This window comes from Podarcis liolepis, assembly GCF_965112155.1.
Source record: "Podarcis liolepis genome assembly, chromosome: 11".
In the NCBI taxonomy this organism is placed as follows: domain Eukaryota; kingdom Metazoa; phylum Chordata; class Lepidosauria; order Squamata; family Lacertidae; genus Podarcis; species Podarcis liolepis.
The window spans coordinates 4,803,025-4,817,745 of record NC_139565.1 but is presented as its reverse complement, the minus strand read 5'-3'; the positions used below and the strand labels follow the sequence as shown (position 1 = coordinate 4,817,745).

General features: G+C 42.6%; 1 long non-coding RNA gene across 1 annotated transcript in view; it reads left to right on the top strand.

Moving 5' to 3' along the window:
• The window catches only part of LOC310688515, a 699,093-nt gene that overhangs the window by 401,539 nt on the left and 282,833 nt on the right, over positions 1 to 14,721 (top strand). The window lies entirely within an intron of this gene.

Here is a 14,721-nt window from a genome sequence, read left to right as displayed (position 1 = left end):
TGGCTCTGGATGAAACTGGCATCCCGGAAAGCCAGATGACCTAGAGAGACAGGGCAAGAAAAGGGACATCATCTCGGTGCAAAGCAGTGGAGACAGAGGCAGTGTGGCGATCACACAGGGCCCCCGGACGTTTCACAGTCTATTGACCCTGTGCCACCACTGTGGTTGCTTTCTTCGCTGCCACCACCCCATATCTCACGGGGGGACACAGAGTAAAGACATTCCTCCCCCCTTAAGAAGATTGATTCAGGAGGGATAACTTAACCTAGTTATTCTCCTGATCAATCAGCAGTACATCTTTATGGCAAATAAACATTTCCTAACCTGTCATTTCACCCTTCACATCACACCTAACCTTTGTACATCAAATACTGTGTTTTGGTAAAATATACATATATGCAAAAACCTGTTACATGTTAGGTATTCAGTTAACTTTCAACTGCAGGTCTTCTGGACAAAGCATCTGTGACGGTATTCAGGGTCCCTTTCACATTTTTAATCGTAACATTAAAGTCTTGCAGTGATAGAGCCCACCTCAACAACTTACTGTTGGTCTTCATTGACCACAACAAGGGTGAATGGTCAGTACATAAAGTAAAAGTTCGGCCCCAGATGTATGGCTTCAGCTTCTGTAATGTCCACATGATGGCAAGGCATTCCTTCTCGATGGTTGAATAATGTCTTTCCCTTGGTAGTAGTTTCTTGCTTATGAAGGTAATGGGATGCAGGTCGTCCTTCTCTCCCTGTTGGCACAGCACGGCCCCAATCCCGGCATCAGATGCATCAGTGAAGACGGTGAGCTCAAGATCATAATCAGGAGCAACAAGGACTGGATTTGATGTCAAGGCGCTTTTTAAGGCGTCAAACGCCTGCTGACATGCTACTGTCCAGTTTCTTAATCCATTCAGGATTTTGTCCACAAATCGCTGAAAAGTTTCTGGTGCATTCTTTAAGCCAAAGGGCTTTACTTTAAATTCAAACAACCCTAAAGGACTTCTGAATGCAGTTTTCTCCTGGTCCCTAGGGTCTATTTCTACTTGATAGTACCCCTTTGTTAAGTCTAGGCAGGTGATGTAATGACACTGGCCTATAGCTTCAGTCAGGTCATCTAAACGCAGCATTGGATATGCATCCGCTTTAGTGACATGGTTCAGCTTCCTATAATCCAGGCAAAATCTAATAGATCCATCAGGTTTGTCTAATAACACTATGGGTGCTGCCCAGGGGCTTTCCGAAGGGGTTATAATCCCTGCCTTCAGCATTGCCATTACCTCATTGCTAACGTTCCCCACATACTCTCCAGTTATTCTATAAGGGTTTATAGCAATAGGATTGGCATCTCCCGGGTCAATATGATGTACAACTCCCTTAGCTCTACCTGGAGTGTTACTGAAAATTTCCTTATAATCTTGTAGGATCTGCTTAACCTCCACCTGCTGATTAAGGGTTAATGTAGGAGCTGTCTTTACTTCTTGTAGATTGCACAATTGCTCCCCTCTCCCTTCCCAGCATGTTATCTCGGCTTCGTCTGGATCTTCATGTATTGCATACAGTGTCCAGCCTTCGGGTCTAAGATAAGGCTTTAACATGTTCACATGGACCGCCTTATGCCCTGTACCTCGTCTTTGGCAAATATCACATGCCTGGCAATATAGCTTCATTTGTTTCCCCATGCCTGGCCAGTATTTTTTTTCTTTCTTTTTATTGAATTCTTGAAAACTACATCAGAAAGCATACAGACATTTAAGAGGTAGAAATAAAAGAAAAGAAAAAGAGAAAAAAGAAAAAAAATAGAAAAGAAAAATCAGAATAACACATATTGACATAAAGGAAACAAACTTACAGACATTACTCATTTGGCTTCCATCTCGGTTTAGGTTAGATAAACTTATAACCTTTCTGCAGTTGTATTATATTGACTCTATACATCGCAGGTTTTAAATTCCGTCCACTGTGATTTTAGTAATTCCCAAATTAACTTCAATATAACTTAAAAACTTATTCCAATCGTTCTTTAGCTTTACATTTTTTTGATGCCTAATCCTTTGTGTCATTCTCGCTAACTCTATATACTCAAATAGTTTTATTTGCCATTCTCTAACCGTGAGGATATTAGAGGTTTTCCAGTTTTGCGCTAATAAAATCCTAGCCGCCACCGTTGCGTATTGAAAAAATGTTTGGTCTTCATTTTTGATCTCCTCTTCGATCATACCTAAGAGGAACGCTTCAGGTTTTTTGGGGAAGGTGTATTTCAGTATTTTCTTTAACTCATCATAGATTTGTCCCCAAAATCTTTTCACCTCATCACAAGTCCACCACATGTGGAAAAAATTACCTTCTTCAGTTTTACATTTCCAGCATGTGCTGTCTCCGGTTTTGTACATCTTCCCCAGTCTTGCCGGGGTGATGTACCAACGATACATCATTTTTTCCAAATTTTCTCGGAGAGCAGCACATGCCGTGAACTTCATACCTCTCTTCCAAAGTTTTACCCATCTGTCATGTTCCAGGTTATACCCAAGGTCTCTGGCCCATTTGACCATGACTCCTTTCACCTTTTCATCTTTAGTTTCCCAGTCCAGCAGTTGATTGTACATTTTGGATAAAAGTTTAGTATTACTTTCTAAGATTTCCACCTGGTATCTGGACTTTTTTTCACTCATCCCTGTTTTTTTATGGTCATACCACAGCGCATTAATTTGGTGAAATTGTAACCATCCAGCTAATTTGTCCTTTAACTCTTCATACGGTCTAATTTTCCACCCCCTTTCTGATTTAACTAAGAGATCTTCATATGTCCATCTTTCACCTTCCAAGTTTAATTTTTTAATTGTTAAAATATCAATTGGTGAGAGCCACCAGGGGGTATCTTTTTCCATGAGCTTTTTATTCCTGTTCCAAACTTTGATTAACGGGCCTCTAATGATATGATTAGAGAAGTCTTTGTGGATTTTTTCTTTGTCATGCCACAGATAGGCATGCCAGCCAAATCTGATGTTGAAACCCTTTAGGTCTAGCAAGTCTGTGTTTTTTAAAATGGCCCAATCCTTTATCCAACAGAGGCAAGCAGCTTCGTAATATAACTTTAAGTTCGGAACTGCAAAACCCCCTCTTTCTCTTAGATCCGTGAGGAGTTTAAATTTAATTCTTGCCCCTTTTCCCTTGCCATATGAATCTAGCTAAGATTTTTTGCCAATTCTTAAAGCACGCCGTACCTCTAATTACTGGGATGTTCTGGAATAAAAACAATAATCTTGGAAGAATACTCATCTTAATCGCGGCCATCCTTCCTGTCCAGGATAATTTCTTTTTTTTTATATAAAATTTTTATTGGTTTTACAACATTTTTAAGAAAAACAAACAAACATTAAAAAAGACAAACATACACGTATAATTTCAAACATATTTTCATAAACCTCTTTTCTTGGACTTCCCCATACCCCCCCCTCTCTGCATCCCAATGTCCATAATTCAACTAGCAACTCCCAATTGTTACTTTCCAATCTCTATCATCTTAGTCCTCTTTTATAGTCTAACCTTATATCCCTGTACCCTTTTGCTTCTGGGAACCACAACATTTTAGCATTCATTAAGTTTATAGTAGTCCTTAAGGTAGCTTTTAAATTTTTTCCACTCCTCTTCCACCGTCTCTTTTCGTTGGTCACGGATTCTGCCTGTCATCTCGGCCAATGTCATATAGTCCATCACTTTCATCTGCCATTCTTCCACAGTGGGTAAATCTTGTGTCTTCCAATACTTTGCGATGAGTATTCTTGCTGCTGTTGTGGCATACATAAAAAAAGTTCTATCTTTCTTTGTCACCAATTGGCCGACCATGCCCAAGAGAAAGGCCTCTGGTTTTTTAGGAAAGGTACATTTAAGTACCTTTTTCATTTCATTGTAGATCATTTCCCAGAAGGCCTTAATCTTCGGGCATGTCCACCAAAGGTGATAAAAGGTACCTTCAGTCTCTTTACACTTCCAACATTTATTATCGGGCAAATGATAGATTTTTGCCAGCTTGACTGGGGTCATGTACCACCTGTATACCATTTTCATAATGTTTTCCTTTAAGGCATTACATGCCGTAAATTTAATACCGGTGTTCCATAACCATTCCCAGTCAGCTGACATAATGTTATGTCCAACATCCTGAGCCCACTTGATCATAGCCGATTTAACTGTTTCATCCTGTGTGTTCCATTTCAACAGCAAGTTGTACATTCTAGATAAATTCTTAGTATTGGGTTCTAACAGTTCGGTTTCTAATTTTGATTTTTCCACCTGAAAACCGATTTTCCTGTCCTGTTTAAAAAATTCCATTATTTGACGATATTGGAACCAATTTTCTACTTTATGCTTCAATTTCTCCTGACTTTGTAGTTTGAACTTATCTCCATCCTGTTCTAAAATTTCCCAATACTTCGGCCATCCGACCTCCATATTGAGTTTCTTCACTGCTTTAGCCTCCACTGGTGAGACCCATCTAGGGGTTTTGTTTTCCAATAGATCTTTATATCTTATCCAAACATTAATCAATGCTTTTCTAACAATGTGATTTTTAAAGGCACTGTTAACTTTATCATACCAAAGATATGCATGCCAACCAAAAGCATTATTAAAACCTTCCAGATCCAAGATGTCCGTATTCTCGAGGAGCATCCATTCTTTCAGCCAGCAAAAAGCTGCTGCCTCATAGTACAATTTTAGGTCCGGCAGGGCAAAACCCCCTCTTTCTTTAGCATCTGTCAATATCTTAAATTTAATTCGGGGCTTTTTGCCCTGCCAGACAAATTTCGAAATGTCTTTGTGCCACCTCTTAAAACATTCCATCTTGTCAAGAATCTGCAAGGTCTGAAACAAAAATAACATTCTAGGCAATACATTCATTTTGATTACTGCAATTCGGCCTAACATTGACAATTTCAAATTTGACCATATTTCTAGATCTTTTTTAATTTCTGACCAACATTTTTCATAGTTGTCCTTATACAAATTCACATTCTTAGATGTTAAGTATACCCCTAGATATTTCACCTTCTTTACCACAGTCAAACCTGTTTCCTCTTGAAATTTCTCCTTTTCCATATCTGTTAAGTTTCCATATCTGTTAAGTTTTTCCCTAAAACTTTGGTTTTTTTCCTTCCTGTCCAGGATAATTTCAACCTATTCCAAATATCTAGGTCTTTCTTAATTTCTTTCCAGACCTTAGTGTAGTTATCTTCTACTAAGTTTATGTTTTTCGGGGAGATCCATATTCCCAGGTATTTTACCCTTTTCGCTACTTTAATACCTGTTTTTAGCTCTAGCTGATTTTTAACATCTTCAGCCAGATTTTTTGTTAAAATTTTTGCTTTTTTTATTCAACTTAAACCCGGACAGTTTACCGAATTCCTCTAACAGCTCTAGGGCATTACTGGCACTTCCTATTGGGTCCTCTAATGCCAATACCAAATCATCGGCATAAGCCTTTAATTTATATTCTTTTTCTCCAATTCTTATACCTCTTATTTTTTATGTTTTCCTTATTTTGTTTGCGATTATTTCCAGAACCATAATGAATAAAAGGGGAGACAGCGGGCATCCCTGTCTTGTGCCTTTCGCAATTATAAAAGAACTGGAAAGATTATTGTTAATTATCAGCTTAGCCCTTTGGCCTGAGTATATTGCTTTGATACCTTCCAAGAAAGGTCCTTCTATTCCTGCTGTTTTCATACATTGTATTAGAAACTTCCAAGAAACATTATCGAAAGCCTTTTCGGCATCGATAAAAATTAACGCCGCAGGTATGTCTATCCTGAGATCTAAATACTCAATAACGTTTAATATATGCCGTATATTATCTTTTAATTGCCTGTTAGGGAGGAATCCCACTTGATCTTTATGTATTGATTTTGTTAGGTATTTCCTGAGTCTGTTCGCCAAAATATCTGCGAAGATTTTATAATCACTGTTGAGCAGCGATATCGGCCTATAATTTCTTATATCCATTTTTTCAGTGTCCACTTTTGGTATTAATGTAATATGTGCCTCTTTCCATGAATCGGGGATCTTCCCTCCTTGTAAAATATCATTAATAACTTCACTAAGCACCGGAGCAAGATATTCCCCCAATATCTTATAATACTTTGAAGACAATCCGTCCGGTCCAGGTGCTTTCCCAGGTTTCATCTTCTTAATAGCTTCCTTAATCTCATCCGTTGTAATCCTCTTGTTTAATTAAGCTCTTTCTTCGTCAGTTAAGTATTCCCCTCTACACTCTTCCAAGTATTTTCCTATTTCTGCATTATCTTCCTCTCCTTTTTCGTACAACTTTTCATAAAATTGGAGAAACTTTTTTTCTATTTCATCTGGGTCTTCTATTATTGTATCTTCCGATATTATTTTATTGATCACATTTTGCTTTTTCCTTTTTCTTAATTGCCACGCCAATAGTCTCCCCGTTTTGTTTGCTGATTCAAAATATTTTTGCTTCATGGATTTAATTCTCCATTCTACTTCTTGATTTAATAATGCTGAATATTGTGATTGCAACATTTTAGATGTTTGCTTAATCCTTTCATCTCCCGGGTTTGTTATTTTTTCTCACAATCTCTTAGCTGAGTAATAATTTCCTCTTTCTTATGTTCTCTTATTAATTTCCTTCTGTAATTATTTTGTTGTATTAAGAAACCCCTTAGCACTGCCTTGCTAGCATCCCAAACTATATTAATTGGTGTATCTTTGTTCAGATTTAAGTCAAAATAGCTTTTCAGGGTACTTTTAGCCTTTTCAGTCACCTCCTCAATTTCAAATAAGTATTCATTCATCCTCCACCTATACGGTCCCGATGTTTCACGTTTTATTTCCAAAACTATTGGGCAGTGATCAGACAGGGTTCTAGGCTGTATTTCACATTTCGTTATTCTTGTCGAAAGTACTCTTGATACCCAAATCTGAGCAATTCTGCCCCAACTCTGGTGGGGTTCTGAGAAATGCGTAAACTGCTTTGTTATGGGGTTTTTATGCCTCCATATATCAATTAAGTCTAAATTTTCCTCAAGATTGCTAAATGATCTTGGGAGCTTCCCTTGATTCGATTTCCCCTTTTTTCCACTTCTATCAATTTCTGGTAATGGTACACCGTTCATGTCTCCAAGCAGGATTAATTTGTGATTTTCTAATTCTAACAAAATTTGTTCCAATTTTTCAAAAACTCTGCTTTATTTGTATTTGGGGCATAAACCGTTACCACATTGATTTTTCCCCCTTGATGGTTAAGTTGTATTCCCAATATTCTTCCCTCATCATCTTTACAAATTAATACGGGGTCCCATTTTTCCTTGGCGTAAACCACTACACCTTTTTTCTTATTTACATCTGAGTTAATAAATTCCACCCCTAATCTTTTGTAAAATGCTATTATGGGCTTGTTGCAAAATCTTTTCTCTATAGGTATGAGGGATTACTAGCTGTCTTCTCACTTCTTCACCCCCCCCCCCCTGCATGGTGGGGCAAGGACTTCTCCATATAAAAGGCCCTTGCTCAAACAAAACCGTTCTGGGCACTCAGGAGTTAACGGCCTCGCCGAGACTCAGCTGCCTCAAAGTACATTTGTAACTCAGTATCTTCTTTTTGCTTTTTGGCAAAACTTGGGGTTTGACTTTTGGTCAAAGGAAATAAAAAGGCATCTTTTCCTTCCTCACACTGATCATTCCCTTGCTGTCCTTCAGCATTGTCTGCCTCTGCTACTGTATTCACCCCCTCAGGATTAGGTGACTGTGGGCTCCCTTTTGCTTCTGATAACTCTGAAAGTACTCTGCACATGTTCTAAAATGTCCCAACCAATGAGCACAGGGGCGGGAATTTCTTCCGAAAGGGCTACTTGCCACTTCCTTCCCAGTTTTTGAACCTGACATCTATTTCCGCCACCTTTAGGATCTCTGCTTGTTTCGAAAGTCCTTTTAATTTCATTACTTTCCCTGGAATTATGGCCTCATCCCTGATTAATTCCGGATGGACTATGGTGACTTGCGATCCCGTGTCCTTTAACCCGAGATATCTTTCCCCCCCTATCCAGATATACTCTCCAGCGTTCTTTAACAAGAGATTATCCTGTTGAATCGCATAACAATGCACGACTTCGGCCTCTACTACCTCAGCAGGCTCGGGCCTAGTTGGCATTTCTGTTTCCTTGACAACCTGACTAGTTGGGCCCTGCTCCACAGGCTGCATACAATATGTCTGTTTCTGTGTGGCGCTATAACTAGATGTTTCTTTTCCAGGTTTACACTCAAAACGTTTATGACCTAATTTCCCACATCTCCAGCATGAAATGTCTTTGGGTCCTGCATAACTTGTTTTATTGACTTTTCCCTCAGTAAACTCTGTATGGGTGTGTGCCTTCTTGTGGGCTTTTTGATGAGGGGCTGCTTCTCTCATCGGTTTCTGAGGTAATTTTTCCTTTGGTTTGCTGAAATTTATTTTTGTTTGTTTCCCAATATCTCCCACCAAATTTTGGCCCATCAAATCCATGGTCTCTGATTTCATTTATTTTATCGGCTAAACCCGCTGCTTCCTCTATTGTTTTGGGGTTCCTTTCTTTTATCAGGTACTTCAATTGGCCATTTATTGTGTCGTAAAATTGCTCCAAAGCCATCACTTCTCTAATCTTAGGTACCGTGTCTGCATTCTCTTGCTCTAACCATCTCGTGAGGTAAGTTTTTATCTTTGCACCCATCTGCGCATAGGTTTCCTCCCTCACCTTTGTCACACTTCTAAATTTTTTCCTCAACTGCTCTGAGGTAATCCCAAAGCTTGTACACCTCAAAATTTTGGGATTGTTCCTCAGTCATTTGAGCGTATAATTCGGCTAGAGGACCGCTTATTCTAGCCATCAAGATCATCATTTTATCTTCCTCTCTCACTTGAAAATCGTGACAGGCTCTCTGGAAGGCTACTAGAAATGCTTTTGGGCTATCCTTATCTCTAAACTCAGGAAAGCGTTTTAAATCTATCTTCATTTGATTCTGCCCATCGGTGTTATTACTATTATTACGATTTTCCTAAACCATTAATTCCAACCGTCTCATCTCTAACTGAAACCGCTGCTGTTCCCTTTCCTGCTCAGCCCTCAGTTTTTCTTTTTCCAATTCAATTCTATTTTTCTCAAGCTCTAATTTCAGGTTATATTCTTGAACTAATTTCCACTTTTCAAAATCCTCTGAAAACTGTGGAACTTCTACTTCAGGTGGGGTTTTAGTCATCTCTTCTATTCTCGTTTCCTCCCCCTGGGGATTCCCATTCTCTTCTCCAGAGCTTTCATATGGGTTTTCTCTCACTGGGTGCTTGGTCTTCTTGGATGGCATTATGGTTGAGTCAGTATTTTGCACTAATTAAATGAGAGACTTTTACTCTCAACACTGTTCCTCCCGGCTTGGCTTTCCAAGACCCTGGTCTCCAAAGCATAGCTTTAGGTTTTTCCCCTCTAACCTTTCAAGCTTACTTCCTCTGACCCTGAGCCTAAGCTTCCACCAGAACAGTCTTTTGAGATCTCTTGCTCTTATTGTTATCTCGGCCACACGGCAATCTGGGGTTTATCCTCAGTCACACCCTCGGGCCAGGTAATCTCTTCACCGATTTACCCTTCCCCTCTCCAGGTGTATTGCTTCCCCTCACAGGCACTTAGACTTAACGAATTCCGCCACTGCCGCCAATTTTGTGGCGGCAGGTTCGGTTGTTATCCCACCGCTGCACCACCAATTTTGTGGCGATCACACAGGGCCCCCGGACGTTTCACAGTCTATTGACCCTGTGCCACCCCTGCGGTTGCTTTCTTCGCTGCCACCCCCCGTATCTCACGGGGACACACAGAGTCCAGACAGTAGTTGACATAAACAACTAATCAAGATTATTTTTAAACTGCAAGAATAAGCGTATGGTTTCTGTTTATTTCTCTTGACAGTTTCTTAAATCTTAGTTCCTAACAACTTCAACCTGAATTATTCCCAACTATCTATCTGACTCCACCTATCACTTCCTCTCACTCTCTCACAATACAACTCTACCAACCCACACCTAAGCCTCCCTCTTCCTTCTCCAACACCCAAGCCTCAACTCCCAACTGACAAAACTCAACTCCCAAACCTCAACTGTCAACTCCCAGACCTCAACTGTCTTTTCAAAACCTCCCACTCTATCTTTTACCCCCCCCCCCTCGCATTCTCACTGGCCAATCACATCACACCCATTTTGAACTCTTTCCTTGACGCATCCTAGGGGCAAACGCCACAGGCAGCTTGACAGGGGTCAGGTATGCTCTGATGCGTCTAGAGGCCTCCACCCTCATGGAGCACTCAGAGCAAGATCTGGGTGCAGATGGACACCTATCTAGCAAGCGGCCTGGGGACATGCCCATCCTCCCTGCCATTGTTTCCAAGACGTTTCTGTCCATCCCTACCAGGGAAGGACGTTGCTTGACTTACCCAGAAGCAGAGCTGCCACTCTGGAGACTGCTGGCAGCCTGTTGGCAGACGGCTTTGTACATGTCAAGGCAGCACTCCGAAGGATGTTCTTGCTGAAGGTCTTGCTCTGTTGGCAAAGACAAAGGAGAAGTGGCATCAGACAGGCTTGAGAATGCAGCAGAAGAGCCTTGCATCCCCAAGGACGTCCCTGGGCAAAGCTGCCAATGAAGCAGAAAGACCTTACCAGATGCTTGGCAGTCTGGTGGAGAGCAAAGTGGAGGCTAAATTTGTTGGGATGCGCCCACCACTTGACTTGTGGGGCTAGATGGGAAAGAGCCCTCCTTGCGGCCTGCAACACAAGAAGAGAAGAGGGTTACAAATTGCCATAAAAGAAATCTCAGAAGCTCCTGAGAACAATCCCTCCCTCCTACTGTGTAAGTCCACCTCCTTGGCCCTCACCTTGGCCACCTCATCCTCGTCTTTGAGGTGAATGAGGACGACAACCAGTTCATGAATGGCTTCTTCTTCTGTTGTTGTTATGGGAAGCCTTTGTTCTCTCACCCAGCCCCGAAGCAGCCCCAGATGTTGGATGGCTGAGGCCCGGACAGAGTCTTCCTCCTGTAGGCAGAAAACATCAGAGATTGTGTTTCTCATCAGAGCAGTTTCCTTTCGCCTGCCCACTGGGGTGTTTTGAGGCTGCTCAGCCCCCTATCCTCCTCCCCCTGTGTTTTCCAGGCAGGCTTCCAAGAGAAGGTGCTCCAGAGGAACACCCTCCTGAAGCCGGAAGATCTCCACTGCATGCCAGTCTAAACATCACCCTTCCCCTTCCAAAGCATTCCTCTTCCACCGTGTGTGATGTCATGTGTTCCCTAATACATGGGCAGCCAGACCGCAGTAGGTTGCCGCCAGCATCTTCATCTCTTCCTCTCCCAGCTCCCTGGAGAGGTAGGCTTGGTCTACCAGGTGCATCAAGTCTGGGAGGGCTCCATACCCAAAGGGAAACTGGAGGAGGTATTCAACCACTTTCACCAGGTGGTGGTGTGACAAGATGGAGAAAGTGAAGACGGCCATGTTTCTGCCCTCCACTGTAGGCCCCTGGGTGATTTTGTAGAAGGCCTCCAGCAGCACCTCCACCTGTCAGAGAAAAGGAGAGGGTTGCTTGGAGAGTACAAGGAAGCGGGGCTGTCTGCAGGTGGATCCCTCCATCCCTCATAGAAGGAGGTTCCTTCAATCCCTCCATCCCTCATAGAAAGAGGTTCCTTCAAAGGTACCAAACAGGGTCCTTGAGAGTATTGGACACAGGCAGCTCCAGGGAACCACTTCCCCTCTCCATTGTGGGCCAAGAGAAAAGCTTACCAGTCTGCTCCCAGGAGGAGGAGGAGGATTCCCCATTCCTGAACCCATGTTTCTCGGGACCCTTGGCTGAGCTTCTTGTCCTGACATTGCCAGGGCCCTCTCAACAAACATGAGTCCTGGCCACCCAATGGCATTAGGTTGCCTCCCCTACACCAAAGCGGAGATTCTTCTCTCCTACCTTTGAAGACACCTTACCTCTACTGCCTTGCCGCTAAACTGCTTGATGAATTCTTGCAGCAAGTGGGAGATGTCCAAGGGGTCGAAGCTGCTCTCAAGAACCAGGTTGCTGGCCAGGAAGCACATGGCCTCCAAGAGCTGTTCCGCAGGGAGAAAGGTGCCAAAGACCTGAAGCAAGAGAGGAAGGTCAGAGATGCCCACAGGGCAGGGCTGGGGAGCAGAAAGCCCAGGTGCTTTCTCTGCAGAACCCAGAACATGTGGCTTGAGAGACCGCTGTGCCTTGTGTAACAGCGACTTACCCTGGCAAGAGAGTAGCAGTCATCGATGAACAATTCAGGAACCGGTCCTCCGGTGGAATTGAGGACCTTCTGAGCTCTGATAATGAGTGTTTGGTTCCTTAACGTTCGTGCCAGCATCTCTGCAAAGGAAAGCCAAAGTTAGTTTGGGTCTTGCTCACCCCACCCCATGCTGCGATGCATTCTTCCAGTCTTACCTTCGTTGCGCCGCAGGATGGGCAGAAGATGGCAGAGGGCCTCTGCTGCCTGCTGCCTGCACTCCAGGTCTGGATCCAATGCACACAGACAGGAAATCGCCACCAGTTGGCTAAGGGAGGATGCAGGAAGCACTACCAATGGCTGAGAAGAAACCCAGAGAAGGGACTGATAAGAGAAGCAACCCTTCACCGTTTTTCATAAACATTTTTATTAAATCTCCAAAACATTCCAAAACATTTAGCATCCTATACAGAAAATATCAATTTCTTTTTGACTTCCCACCCCTCTTTTCCTGATGTTTGCTTTTTGCTTCTTTTATCAGCTGTTTTACTCACTAGGATTCATTCTGCTATGGCCCAGCTCTGTTCTTAAAATTGGGTATGTGCTGGGATGCCTGATTATCCCTTGGGCACCTTGCAGGGTGGGCCTAGAAGGAGCCGCCTGAAGGCCTTGACAGCCCTGCATGGTTGCAATGCTTTGCTTCAGTAACTCACATATTCCTGGATCTTCTGCAGGAGGTCAGAAAGCTCTCAAAGCACCTTCCTTCGAACCATCATCTTCCCACTCTTCATCATGGTGACGACATCTGTAAGTCTGGCCTTCAGCTGGTCCTTGTTGAAGCCTTCGGGAGGAACATCAGCCGCATCCGGTGAACCTGTGGTTGGGATGCTGAGGGGAGAGAGGAGTAGCACTTGTGTAAAAAGGTTTTATTGCCTCCCATCCTTCAAAGACCCCAAGCACCACCACCATAGAAATGGATGGGGGGGGGGCTTTTGAAAGCAATTGATGATTGGGGGGAGGGGATTAGCACAGCATTACCTTGGAGGAAGATCCTCCCCTTCTTCCAGGCTGATTTCTGATATTTGATCCTCGTCGAAATCAATTCCCTGTCCATGAGAAAAGAGAAACAAGAACGTCAGAATGTGAGGAGTGGATCAGACCCATTCATGTTTTTGTGTTGATCAGGAAAGTGCAGGCAAGGTAGGTTGGGAAAGAAACTGAAAATCTCTGTCCTCAATTTCCTTGGAGACCTTATTCATCCATTCATTCCTTTAGAGCATTTGTACCCCTCTCCTAAGCCAAAAAGGCTCCAAGAGAGCCTTCCATGAAATCAAATGCAAGAAACTCCCTAATCGCAGACTTCTATTGTAATAAACAATCTGACCAACAGAAATACAACACACAAGGAAAGGGGGCAAGGAGGGCAGAGGAAAAGACAACTCACAAGCTCAGGCCCCAGGGTCTAGAATGCTGTTCTCATATCTTCCACTGAGGCAGCCTGATGAAATGGCTGCCGCCACATGACAGTTGGGGGACAGGTGGGCAGCAGGGCTCCCTGCATCAGCTCTGCAGAAAAACCAGATCCATCCGGCACCCCCTTCCCCTCCACTGGGCCAGCCGCTCACACTCTTCTTCTGTTTTCCCCTTTCCCTCCAAACTATAGTACAAAGATAACATCCAGCATATGTAGAAATAGAAATGAAGCCTCTCCCAGATTCACATGTACATAAATCAGAAGGAATCCTCTGTTCAAAATATTCAATCGACTGCAATATAGAACACTAATTTTCCTTTTCGGCATTCCTTCTCCCCTTCCTACAACTTGGGCAAAGCTCAACCCTTTATTTGACTTTGGATAGCTCTTTGCCAAACTCGGTGAGACCATTAATCTAGGTTCTAGAGTGAAGTCCCCTGGCCATGGCAACCTCCACTTACCTCCAGGAGTCTTTGGGACGCCATCTTCTAATGTAGTGACTGAGCGAAGGTCACTACAGGCCACCACTGCAAACCTCAAGATGCTGAGGATGCAGGAATCTCAGTTCAAACGGTCACAAGTTCCATTGTTAGGCAATGGCCCTTGAGAACATGGAATTCCCGGCCTCAGTGCCATGTTCCGTGTGGCCTAGTAGACCTCATGTTTAGACCTTATGGATAAGTTAGCTAGCTAAATGGATACTTTTGTGCCAATCTCAATAATGGTGGAATTTAATTGATGGGATGTTCTTTTGTTAACTGGCTAATGTGAAGATAAATGTTTCTGAAATGTTTTAATAATGGATTTCATACAGTATGCTATGCCATTTTATTTACCTTTGTTCTATTGTTGTATTGATGTTTGTGTCGTAATGTTATTGTGAACTGCATTGAACATTGCTGGGAAAGCAGCGTATAAACAAACTTGATAATGTTAATCATTATCAAAACTTGATAATGATAAAATATAATAATAATGATAAATCTGTAGGGTATTT